Raw genomic sequence first — 12615 nt, forward strand, 5'->3', positions numbered from 1 at the left:
GTAAAGTGGCCTTAAGTCTACTTTTTTTTTAATGCTTTTATGTTTTTCTCCAGGTAATGGAAAAATCTTTTTCTTCCTGTATACTACAAATTACATTCTGTTCTCACAGTCCATAAAAGCTCAGTGTGTTAATTTGTTGATTCCAAAGCGACAGGTCACTGGTTTGAATAGAGGTGGAACCATGAAGAAGAGTTTAAAAAAAAAAAAAGAAACAGCATCATCTAGTTCATCGATAGCTGTCTCTCGGCCAAGAAATTGCCAAACTTCTTCATCTGAGTGTAGACATCCAGGCAACATATCAGAGTTAGCAAGTTGGCTTATTACAAAGTCTATTAGTTCTGGTGTGATACACAGTGGATGTTGCTCATACGCATCGTATAATGAGATCACAGATGTCCATGCAAGCCCTGTAAGATGCACGTTAGACAAGTCTGGAATGGTGGCCCGAAAAAAAGGTGAAGAAGCCTCAATTTCAATACCATCATGAGAAACATTGGCTTGGGTTTGCAAACAAGTATAAAGGCCGCTTTACAAGCTACGACATCGCTAAAGCGATGTCGGTGGGGTCACGGATCTTGTGACGCACATCTGGCCGCGATAGCGATGTCGTTGCGTGTGACACCTATTAGCGATTTTGAATCGTTGCAAAAACGTTCAATATTGCTAATCGGTGACATCCCCCCTAATCTCAATTATCGTTGCTGCTGCAGCAGCGATGTAGTTCGTCATTCCTGCGGCAGCACACATCGCTATGTGTGACACCGCAGGAATGAGGAACCTCACCTTACCTGTGTCCCGCCAGCAATGAGGAAGGAAGAAGGTGGGCGGGATGTTCGTCCCGCTCATCTCCGCCCCTCCTCTTTGATTGGGTGGCTGCTTAGTGACGTTGCTGTGCTCCTAGAAAGGAGGCCGGCTCGCCGGTCACAATGACGTCGCTAGGCAGGTAAGTAGTGTGACGGGTCTGAGCGATGTTGTGCGCCACGGACAGCGATTTGCCCGTGTCGCACAATCGATGGGGGTGGGTACGCACGCTAGCGCCGTGTCGCACAACCGATGGGGGTGGGTACGCACGCTAGCGATATCAGTACCGATATCGCAGCGTGTAAAGCGGCCTAAAGTCGACAGTAAAATATTGAAAACAGGTGATTTAGAGTAATGAGATGAATGTCAATAGTCTAGGCTCCAATGGGTGCAAATGGGTCTGGAAGAAGCAACTAAGGAGCTAACGGATCGAGAAAATGAAGGAACTATGAAGTTTGAGGAAGAAAGCCTGTTGATATGTGGTTGTTTCACACCCCAAAGCGTAGGATACTTGACCAGGATCGATGTTGGTCACAATGCTCAGCTATATGCATCCTTATATATCATCGATTATATAATCGATTATATCATTTCGACGGAAATGGAATCCAGCACACATGCAGTACAGTTCATTTATTTACAGTGGAAGCGCGACACCATGCGGGTTGTGTGCATCATACACTACCGCATGTGTCTGTGCCGCCCCCACGTCAATAGCAGCCGGGCTGCTGGGATTCGGATCCACAGTGTGGCTCAAGGGGTTCTCCGGACCCGGGGGTCACGCAGACACTCCAAATGAAAGGGAAAAGATTTGTATGGGATTTGCCGTAATCAGTCTGTGACGTCAACCACGGTGTGTGGTGAAGTGTGGCATCACCGCTGCTGTTGTGGGACACCCGGGGGCGATGGGATGGCAGCTGGTTGTTAACCCCTCTGTGGGTAGGGATGGTTGCCCGGGGCCGGTGACTTGGTGCAGGGGACGGTGATGGCAAGGGCCGGCGCGCCTGGTCAGACCAGGGAGTCTCAGTTTACTCACGATTAAATAAGTCAGACAAGTCCAATGGTTAACCAAGGTGCTGGTGGCCGGCCGCCGCGGCTGGGTGTACTCTAGTCCCTTACCTGGGGTGATGGTCTGTGTCACTTTCCTCTGCACTGTGTTGTGATATGGTGGACTTCCCATTTGGAACATGGGAGTCCGCTCCCGGTACTTCTGTTGGGAGCTGTGCCCGCTAATGCTGACCCGTGGGATCTACTGGGCCCTGGCGGTTGCCCTACCCCTTTCTGTGGGTGGTTGTCTGCATTTGGGACTTTTGTTGGGACAGGACCTGTAATCCTGCCCTCAATTGGTTAATTAGCTAGGTTGTTGGTTCCGGTCCTAGCTTCAGGGTCCAAGTACCCCCCTCTGTGCACGGTTTCCGGGTTGGGTCTCCGGTGTCGGTACCGGCGGGCTCCTACCCTGCCCCGGTCCACCTCGGATCTCCGGCGGCCGTTTTTCCGTCTCCTGTCAGACACGGACCACCGTCTGCTACCTAGCCAATACACTGGGGCTCCGACCCCGGAGCCTCTGCTCTTAGACTGCACTTTTTCCTCCTCAACTACTCCACTTCTCTCCACTTGAACTTTAACTCAGAACTACTGCTTTTCCCGCCCTGGGTTCTCCAGACCCCTAGGTAGGCGTTCTCCATCCGCCTGGTCCCGCCCACTGGTGTGCCTTTCCTACCCTGTGGGGGGTGACTAGGATTTGGTTGGCAAAGTTTAACCCTGTGAGGGAAGGTGTTGTGCGGGGGCCTATTTGTGTGACTACCTGGTTTTGCCAGGGCGTCACATTCCCCCTTGGTTTAATACAGACCGTCCGCGGGCTGTCCGACCACCAACATTTATTAAACTGCATCTGTTTTGGATGAGAAAAAAATGTATTTCAACAATAAAACATTTGAAACATTTAGAACACTTCTTCCCTTGACAGGAGGCACAAATCTTGAACATTACGTTAACGGAACGGACCGGACCACCTTCTCATTGCCCCTGCCACCCAAAACAACTTGTTCCCTGGTGCCACCGCTAAACACTGGTGCACACCCCTTTGCCCAAGTCCAGGAACGGGTCCGGGTAAAGCCCACACGGGCCAGGTAAAAAGTTCTCTCGTTCTCTCGGAACGTGTCCTCAGTGCTGACAGATAAGCACATGCGTCTGTCCACTGACAATGTGAACATACTAAGGTTCACCAAAATGAGGAAGTCATGGGTCACAGAGGACTTTTCTTCCCCTGGGTCATCCAGGGGAGGCGAAAAGCATGCGTATTTTTGAGAGTGCTTCATGCAAAGCATCTTTTTCATTTTGAAAAGGGGGGTCAACTGATGCCAGTCAAGTGGGCTGTGTGTGGCCCAATTAGTGGAAATGAGGGAGACTGTGGTTGGAGTCCCCTCGCAGTGTTTCTAAAAGAACCAAGATGAACAAGTCATGGCTCTCAGAGGACTTTTCTTCCCCTGGGTCATCCAGGGGAGGTGAAAGGCATGTGTATTTTTGAGAGTGCTTCATGCAAAGCATCTTTTTCATTTTGAAAAGGGGGGTCAACTGATGCCAGTCAAGTGGGGTGTGTGTGGCCCAATTAGTGGAAACGAGGGAGACTGTGGTTGGAGTCCCCTCGCAGTGTTTGTAAAAGAACCAAGATGAACAAGTCATGGCTCTCAGAGGACTTTTCTTCCCCTGGGTCATCCAGGGGAGGCGAAAGGCATGCGTATTTTTGAGAGTGCTTCATGCAAAGCATCTTTTTCATTTTGAAAAGGGGGGTCAACTGATGCCAGTCAAGTGGGCTGTGTGTGGCCCAATTAGTGGAAATGAGGGAGACTGTGGTTGGAGTCCCCTCGCAGTGTTTCTAAAAGAACCAAGATGAACAAGTCATGGCTCTCAGAGGACTTTTCTTCCCCTGGGTCATCCAGGAGAGGCAAAAGGCACGCGTATTTTTGAGAGTGCTTCATGCAAAGCATCTTTTTCATTTTGAAAAGGGGGGTCAACTGATGCCAGTCAAGTGGGGTGTGTGACCTAATTACTGGAAACGAGGGAGACTGTGGTTGGAGTCCCCTCGCTGTGTTTTACATGATTTTTGAAGGGCATGACATGCCTAAGAGGTTGAGTTTCAACATCTGCAACTTATTGGCTACAGAAAGGCTGCCTTTACACCCTTTTGAGACCGAGGATTTTTGAGACCTTATGCCCATTGCAGTGCCCCAAGAGCTGATGCCCAGTCACCACTCCTTCTCCAAGAAAGGCGTGCCCATGCTACCACAGCAGGTTGCACACAACATCACCGATTCCTTGAGAAACTCTGTGTGTGACAGGGTGCATTTCACCACAGATACTTGGACCAGTAAGCATGGACAGGGGAGTTACATGTTGCTGACTGGGCACTGGGTAACTATGGTGAGAGATGGAGAAGGGTCTGCTGTACAAGTCTTGCCGTCCCCACGAGTTGTGTGTCAATCCTTCCTCTGTATGTACAAGTTCCTCCACTGCTTCTGCCTCCTCAACCTCGTGTGGGTCCTCCACCTTGGCCCAAACCCTGTGTGGTCAGGCCACCCTTCCTTGTAACTGCGCCCAAGGAATCCCACACACCTCCTTACTATGCTGGCAGCAGAGTTCAACAGCATGATGTGGTCGACTCTTTACTTGGAAATGTCTGGGAAATGTGAGTCACACCGCTGGGGAGTTGTGGCCGGTAAGCGCTGCAGAGTGAGACCGAGTTTCATCAATGGTTGTCTACAGTCCACCAGCAGCCAGGGAAGGCCGGGTGCGACAATGATGCAAACCAGTCTGCGGCCCTTCTTCAGGGCTTGTGAAACACGTGCCTTGTATGGCTCACGTGTTGAACCTGGTTGTCCAGCAATTTTTAAACCACTATCCCGGCCTACATGGCCTTCTGCAGAGGGCACCGTGTAACGCCTGCCTGGATCGACACACTCAGATGGGCTGTAAAGGATAGGCTAGAGGGAAGCCACTCACCAAGCTGGACCCCCAGAACCCTGAAACCCTTTAACCCCTATACAGTGATTTGGAATTACACAGGGTCCAAGTTGATCAATACCTGTGGAAGGCTGTAGTTCCAGAGAATAGTAGTCATGCAGAGTCAAAACATTAATTGAGGAAGAGGAACAGAATGGGAGAGCCAGGACTTAATCAGAAAACAAGCAGAGGTGAAATGCGGATCGGCCAACGAGGTACATAAACAGCAAGCAGGAAAAGTAGTCAGGTAACAAGCACACAAAATCATAAAACTGAACTGGGGGTAACAGTAACAAGAGGTTCATAGCTTTGTCTGGCAGTGGTCTGCAGACAGGATGGGCCTAAAAAAGGTTGTGGTGTATTTCCATTGGTTGTAGCTGAATGGTGGTACTTCATCTGTGAGATACCCACCATTTACATTCAGCCTGTGGTTCTGCATCTGTCAAGGTAACGCAGTCCAGTGGGTGAGCATAACCTGCGTCCACCTGCGCCTCTGGCATCGACTCCTTTCCCATCATCAGCACTCTGCACGAAAGGAACACGGTGTCACCGGGCGACCGGAGTACAAATTGATTGAGCGGACTCCGGTGGTGACTTAACAGCCGTGTGCGGCAATGATGCAAACCTGGCTGTGGGGCTTCATCAGGGCAATGTGACACACATGCCTTGTATGGCTCACGTGTTGAATCTGATTCTCCAGCAATTTTTAAAACACCATCCTGGCCTACATGGCCGTGTGCAGCGTGCACGCTCGCTATGTGCTCACTTCCATCGTTCGCACCCAGCAGCTCAACAACTTTCATCACTCCAGAAGTCTTTTGGTCTGGCGGGTCAATGCCTGAAATGCGATGTGCCGACACACCGGAATTTGAATCTGCACATGATGCAGCGTCAGTGGCAGCACCGCAGAGCCCTGCTGAAATACGTTATGAATTATACCCTGGGCTAACTTGATCCAGAAGTGGTGCAGATCATGCTGCTGGAGTGGTGTCAGATCAAGGACCTATGCACCCTTCTACACAGTTTACAATTGTCGACGAAGATGTTTAGCACTGGCGATGCCATTCTCAGCGTGACAATTCTGGTCATCTACAAGATGGAGCACACTGTAAGCATTATTCGGAGTCAGGTGTTGGGACAAGAGGAAGGGGAGGAAGTACAGGAGTAGTCATATGCGGAAGGGATAACAAGATCTACAAAGTCCAGATGGTCAGTGGCACCTAGGCGGCAGTCATGGGACGGTGGGGGAGAGGGATTAACAAGGGTGCATAAAATCAGCAAAACTGTTGAGGAAGGTGCAGGAGCCCATGAAGAAATGGAGGACGAACTGGCGATGGGCATGGAAGACTCAGCAGACGAGTGAGAGCTTGCTCACATTTTGGTTGTGCGAGGTTGGGGGAGAGGGCAGAGGAAGGAGGCACGATTTTCACCTCTCCGTCACCAACACAGCAAAGACTTGGTCCTCCTGGATGCACAAGACACATGAGCGCCTTCTTGCTGGACTACCTACAACATGACCCTCGGATTGTACGAATTGGACAAAATAATTACGGCCATAGAAAGGGACGCACGTATGCAGGAGTATCAGCAGAAGGTGGTACGCAATCTTAGATTTGCTTTCCACTAAACACCTGTTCTGCACAGAGTGAATCTCAACTCTTTGTCATGGATAGGAGGAAATGGTCTTTTACTTGTCCAGATCTGAGGGACCGAGGACTGGCTGCTGTGCTGAGACGGCATTGAGTACGGTGTCCCCGCAGAGTTGCACTTTTGGTCATATACAAAATGAGTTGAAAAAGGACAGATGCTGGTGGAAAGGGGAAGAGGTGTGTTGGAAAGGGGAAAAAGGTTTGTGTCCGTGGGTTTGGTGGTTAAGCAACTGTAACATTTGTGAAGAAACAAGATCTGTTATAATGGGAATGGCAGATTTTATACTATGTTAGCGAAATATAAAAAAAATTAAGAAGAAATGAAAGAGAAAGGTATATATCCCCATAGCCAGTCGGTGTCCACCGTGCTCCCAGATGGAAAAAGGAGATACTGGCAACTGGAAGCTTAGGTTGAGGATACAGAGCTGAGTGGCTATGAAACTAATAGCAGCCTGAACTGAGTTAGACGCCACTCGGATCTGGAGAGTGGGAGCCCTGTTAGCGTCACAGGGTCCACACGCCCACCCAGCCCAGGAACTCCCTGTTAACAACACAGTGGACATTGGGTTCGCTGTCCATGTGCGTAGGGGCTACACCTGTGGACAGCAGGCGCATCAGCAGCAGCAGGCCTGTTAATGCCACTGGGATGCACTAGCAGGACTGGTAGGACAGGAGCTGGTCTTAACCGTTTTGCGTTACCAACTGTGGTGGCAGCCTGCATCGACGCCCTATCCCTGCCTACCTCTGGACTAAAGCCGCAATGGGTTCAACACATGAAGGTGTGCTCTTTCGGAGCATAACAGAAGACTGCGCACCTCCTTGTTGGCTCCAGCCCCTTTTATAATCTGGGTGCGCCCCAAACCAGGGTGGACCACAATGCACCTCCTGGAGACAAAAGCAGAGTGACACGTTATGAGTGGCATAACTAGCGTCCTATTCGGAACCGCCACTTTAATGATGACCTCATGGCTGCCACGACCCAAACACCTCACCAGTCATCGTCTGACCAACAATAATGAGGTGACAAGTCATAGGGGCTGGCCTCTGCAAGCCAGTTGGGAGTGGCCTGGCCACATCGTCAGGACACCTGATGCCCTGTGGTCTATATGGGCCCCCCACATCAGGGACAGGGCCAAAGAGTTCATTACCAGATCTAGCCTCTGATGCAGTAAGTGCCTGAGCATGCTCAGTAGCATTTAATACAGTCTCCGAAAAAAGACTATCCGCTTCAGCATGCTGTCTAGGCACAACACAGGACTTAGACCTGGCACAGAGTGCAAGTACCTGTGCAAAGAGGCTTTTCGCACTAAGTGTGAAGCCCCACAGATGTTTTGTCAGTGCGTTACCTTCAGGGACTCCACGTGGAGGAACAGTCTGGTCACAGGTAGGTTGCTTCTTTATATATAGTTTTGTGACACCACTCTCGATATTGCAGTCAGTGGGGACCGCCACTGCAGTATAAGGGGACACCTGGGGCTGATGTTGGGTGCAGTCAGTTGTAGTGGCCTCCCGAGAGTGATGCAAGCCCCAGGGCCCTGTGTAAGTGTGTGGAACCACAGGTCGCAGAATGACTCAGGCACAGTCCAAACGAGCATGCGCTGTAGCCCGAAATGAAGACTTAGGAATGGCACAGTCAGGCTGAGCATACTCAGTAGGCGAAACACTGAAGTTAGGCTGGGGTAAGTCGGCACACGCATGTGCACTAGCCGCCTCTCCACACTTAGACGTGGAGGAGAAAGCAGCCAGCTGGACAACCTGAGGCACAGCCCTAAATGGCAACTGACACCTGGGCGCAACTGGAACCACAGCAGGTTGCTTGCGTTTACGACGACACCAATTCGTAACAACAAATAACAGCCAAAATAACAGGTGTACTTCTTCCCGTGGATAATCGCATATGATCTTTTTTTCATGGACACGACCATCGCTAACAAATGTAGATGAGGCACCAAAACAGCAGCTGCTTCAATGGATCTCAAGTGCGCCATAAAGTGGCCTTTCCTCCACCTCAAGTTCAATATCACAAATACTCCATTCCACTGTGGTGTCAACCCAATCGCACTTGCTTCATAACAGCTCTCACGTTTCCACCAGCCCTGCTGAGTATGGGGTAACAGAGATGGTTGAGTCTGCAGAGCTGTTCAGTCACACTATAGCTTGTGAATCAGAGGTCTGCTCAAAAGCTGCAGTGAGTACAGACAAAGAAGTTATTATTATAATTTATTTTTAGAGCACCATTGAGTCCATGGTGCTGTACATGAGAAGGGGGTTACAAACACAATACATATACAAGTAACAATAGACAGACTGGTACAGAGGGAAGAGGGCCCAGCCCTTGCGGGATTACATTGTAAAGTATTTTGGGGAGGAGACAGTAGGTGGGGTGTAGGTTGGGCGGCAGCTCCACACGGTGGTGGGGTCATTGAAGGTTATATTAATTTCTGAACAGATGAGTTTTCAGGTTCCGTTTGAAGCTTGCGGGTGTAGCAGATAATCTGACGTGTGGAGGCAGTGAGTTCCAGGAGACAGGGGAAATGATCTGCACAGATGGCCAAAAGCTTTGTGAGTCGGATCCAGACCCCGATGAAGAAGGTGCTGAGCATAATGTACACCCTCATTTCCAAACCGTACATCATCCTGGTGGAGATAATGGTGAACATGATGAGGAGACTCAGATACCTGATTGTAACGACAACTTTGCTATTCGGTCAGGGCAGGAAGAGGTTGTCACGGAGGACTCAGGACGAGGGGAATGAAAACACACAGGGTGATGATGAGGTTGGAGACCCCACTTACTGTCAAACCAAAGTCAGCCAGTCGATGACGTCAGCAGAGGAGGTGGAGGAGGATGCTACTGACAACAAGTTTACGTTGTGTCTTCCTGGACAGAGACAAAGTACTGGCAGCACGTAAACAACTGAATCCTCGGTCACAACTCTGCCTCTGAGCATAAGTCATGTTGGCTACGCAGGTCGCATGGGTGTAAGCCTTGCCTAGCCTGGGACTTTTTGGACATAGCAAAGGATCACCCAAGTCATGTAATCTGTACCAATCTCTAAGTAGAAGGCAAAAACTCACAACTTTGAGTACTTCCACCATGAAGTGTCACATGGATAAGAATTGATAGCGTGAGGCTGTATTGCTCAGCTTTAGCCACTGTCAATGCAACATGCTTATTTGCCATTCATTGCATGCATTGTTGCAGACTACACACAAGGGGCTGCTGTTTTTTTGGATCTGCCTTTGTCTGTTTGGTCACTATAGCAATAGCAAAACGGTCTTTGGGTGTGGACTTGGAGATGCTGTCTATGAACAGAAGGAAAAGCCGAAGGTGTGTGTTACAGCAAGGAGCCACCGCAGAAACACTTTGTTCAATTGTGAGGGGAGTCGTGTTGGAGTTTGGTGAGGAGGACCGTAACGTCGGTGAGCAGCATCCTGTGCCACAGACCAACATTCTTCCGGTGCTGTCTATACTGTTTACCATGAGAGGAGCGTAAAGTCTGTATTTATGGCACCTGGACATCACAGTACCCGGGTACAGTAGGCTGTGCCCAGACAGTAATGCGTGCATGCAACACTTTGTTTTATTAGCAAAACACATATCTGTTCTGGGTAGACCGACTGTGTAGACAATAAGACTTGCTGCCTTTGCACTGTCAAATTGTCACGTACAGTTTAAGTCATAGAGGGACAGCGACACATGTTTGCATTGACTGTTGCTTTTCAAGATTTCCATGACTGTGTTGCAGAGCTGTGTGGTTTGCATTCACACTGTTATCATCTGCCTTATCTGTGAGGCTTCAGCTAACAAGGGTATTCGGGGGGGGGGGGGTAATGTGGTTTGTCTATGTTTAGGTAGATAATTTTGTAGCTCTTGTGATGCACCACTGGCAAGTCGTGATTGCACACACACACACACACACACACACACGCACAAACACACAATTACTGCTGCTACGCAGAGGGATTAGCAGGTAGTAGGCAATTGAATAGCTTGTTCTATTATTTCAATTTTCTGCATGGTTCTTATTGTTTTTTTTGGGAAAGTTAAACAATCATTTATCAACCCAACTGCCTAGAGTGCTTTTCCTGTTACGTGGTTTTGCTGCATACTGGGGAGCCCACCAAGCACAAGACTTAAAATGAAGCATAAGTCGCAATGGGAATTTCACTGTGCTACAATGCGGCCTAGTATGCCTGTGCAACCATCGCCTACCCCATCAAGTGCATCTGCGTGGTCTTCATCCTCTGTGACTCTGGGGACAGCAGTCACACATGCTTTTTCACACTGAACTTCCACCCCGTTACCCATAAGCGGGAGTGTGATTGGCAGGTCGTCACTTGTTTTGGAAGTGGAAACAGATGATATTGTTGAGCTGTCAGACATCGAGAGAACCACCATTGGAAGAAGGCAACATTATATCCACGCCTGCACCTTCGTCAAAGATTGGCTGGACTACCTGCAGTTAATAATTGCGTTCCACAAATGGAAAGGAGTGTAGAATGCACATGTGTTGCAACTTGCTTGGCAGCAAAGGAACACTAAGTATTCCAGACAATTTTAGGATAGCAAAAAAAGAGTCAGCTCTATGGGCAAATTAAATAGCGTGGCAAAAGTGGGCAGGTGGGTACAGTGGCCGTGTTCTGTGGGTACCAGGACAGTAAAGGAAGCCTCACTTTCTATCCCTCCTAATGATGAAATGCAGCAAGGAATACCCTGAGTTTGCTATAAAATTTGCGAAGCAAACTGTGCCGGAGGGGAGAATGCAGAGGTGGTGGGACTTGCTTGGCACCAGTGCCACAATAATGGAGTACAGCAGCCACTCTTTGGATGGGACTAACTGTCAGCACTCTTTTCAATTAAAATGGCTTTGCGAAAATGAGCAGGAGGATGTAATGCAGAGGTGATGGAAATTGCTTGGCACTAGAGGGACACAAATGGAGTAAAACAGCCACTTTTTGGATGCCACTAAGTTTCAGCAGTGTTTGACTTTCCTAAGGGGGCGGGTCGTGCGGCGTCATAGCGACGTCACACGACAGGCGGCCAATAGCGGCGGAGGAGCGGAGATGAGCAGGATGTAAACATCCCGCCCACCTCCTTTCTTCCGCATATCCTACGGACGCCGCGGTAACGCCGGTAGGAGATGTTCCTCGCTCCTGCGGCTTCACACACAGCGATGTATGCTGCCGCAGGAACGAGGAACAACATCGGACCGTCGCGTCAGCGTAATTATGGATTACGCCGACGCTGCACCGATGATATGATTATGACGATTTTGCGCTCATTAATCGTATCATCTAGGCTTTACACACTACGATGTCGCATGCGATGCCGGATGTGCGTCACTTTCAATTTGACCCCACCGACATCGCACCTGCGATGTCGTAGTGTGCAAAGCTGCCCTAAGGGCGTACAACAGCCACTTTTTGGATGCCACTAAGTTTCCTCAGTGTTTTCTATTATAACAGCTTAGTAAAAATGAGCAGGAGGGTGTAATGCAGAGGTGCTGGAAATTGCTTGGCACCAGTGGGACACAAATGGAGTACAACAGCCACTTTTTGGATGCCACTAAGTTTTTGCATTTTTTGCTATTATAATAGCTTAGTAAAAATGAGCAGGAGGGTGCAATGCAGAGGTGCCGGAAATTGCTTGGCACCAGAGGGAAACAAAAGGAGTACAACAGCCACTCTTTGGATGCCACTACGTTTAAGCATTTTTTACTATTATAATAGCTTAGTAAAAATGAGCAGGAGGGTGCAATGCAGAGGTGCTGGAAATTGCTAGGCACCAGAGGGACACAAATGGAGTACAACAGCCACTTTTTGGATGCCACTAAGTTTCAGCATTTTTTGCTATTATAATAGCTTAGTAAAAATGAGCAGGAGGGTGTAATGCAGAGGTGCTGGAAACAGCTTGGGAACCAGTGGGACACTAACGGCGTACAACAGCCACTTTTTGGATGCCACTAAGTTTCCTCAGTGTTTGCTATTATAATAGCTTAGTAAAAATGAGCAGGAGGGTGTAATGCAGAGGTGCTGAAAATTGCTTGGCACCAGAGGGACACAAATGGATTACAACAGCCACTTTTTGGATGCCACTAAGTTTTGGCATTTTTTTGCTATTATTATAGCTTAGTAAAAATGAGCAGGAGGGTGCAATGCAGAG

Source organism: Anomaloglossus baeobatrachus, chromosome 11 (genome assembly GCF_048569485.1).
Source record: "Anomaloglossus baeobatrachus isolate aAnoBae1 chromosome 11, aAnoBae1.hap1, whole genome shotgun sequence".
Lineage (NCBI taxonomy): Eukaryota > Metazoa > Chordata > Amphibia > Anura > Aromobatidae > Anomaloglossus > Anomaloglossus baeobatrachus.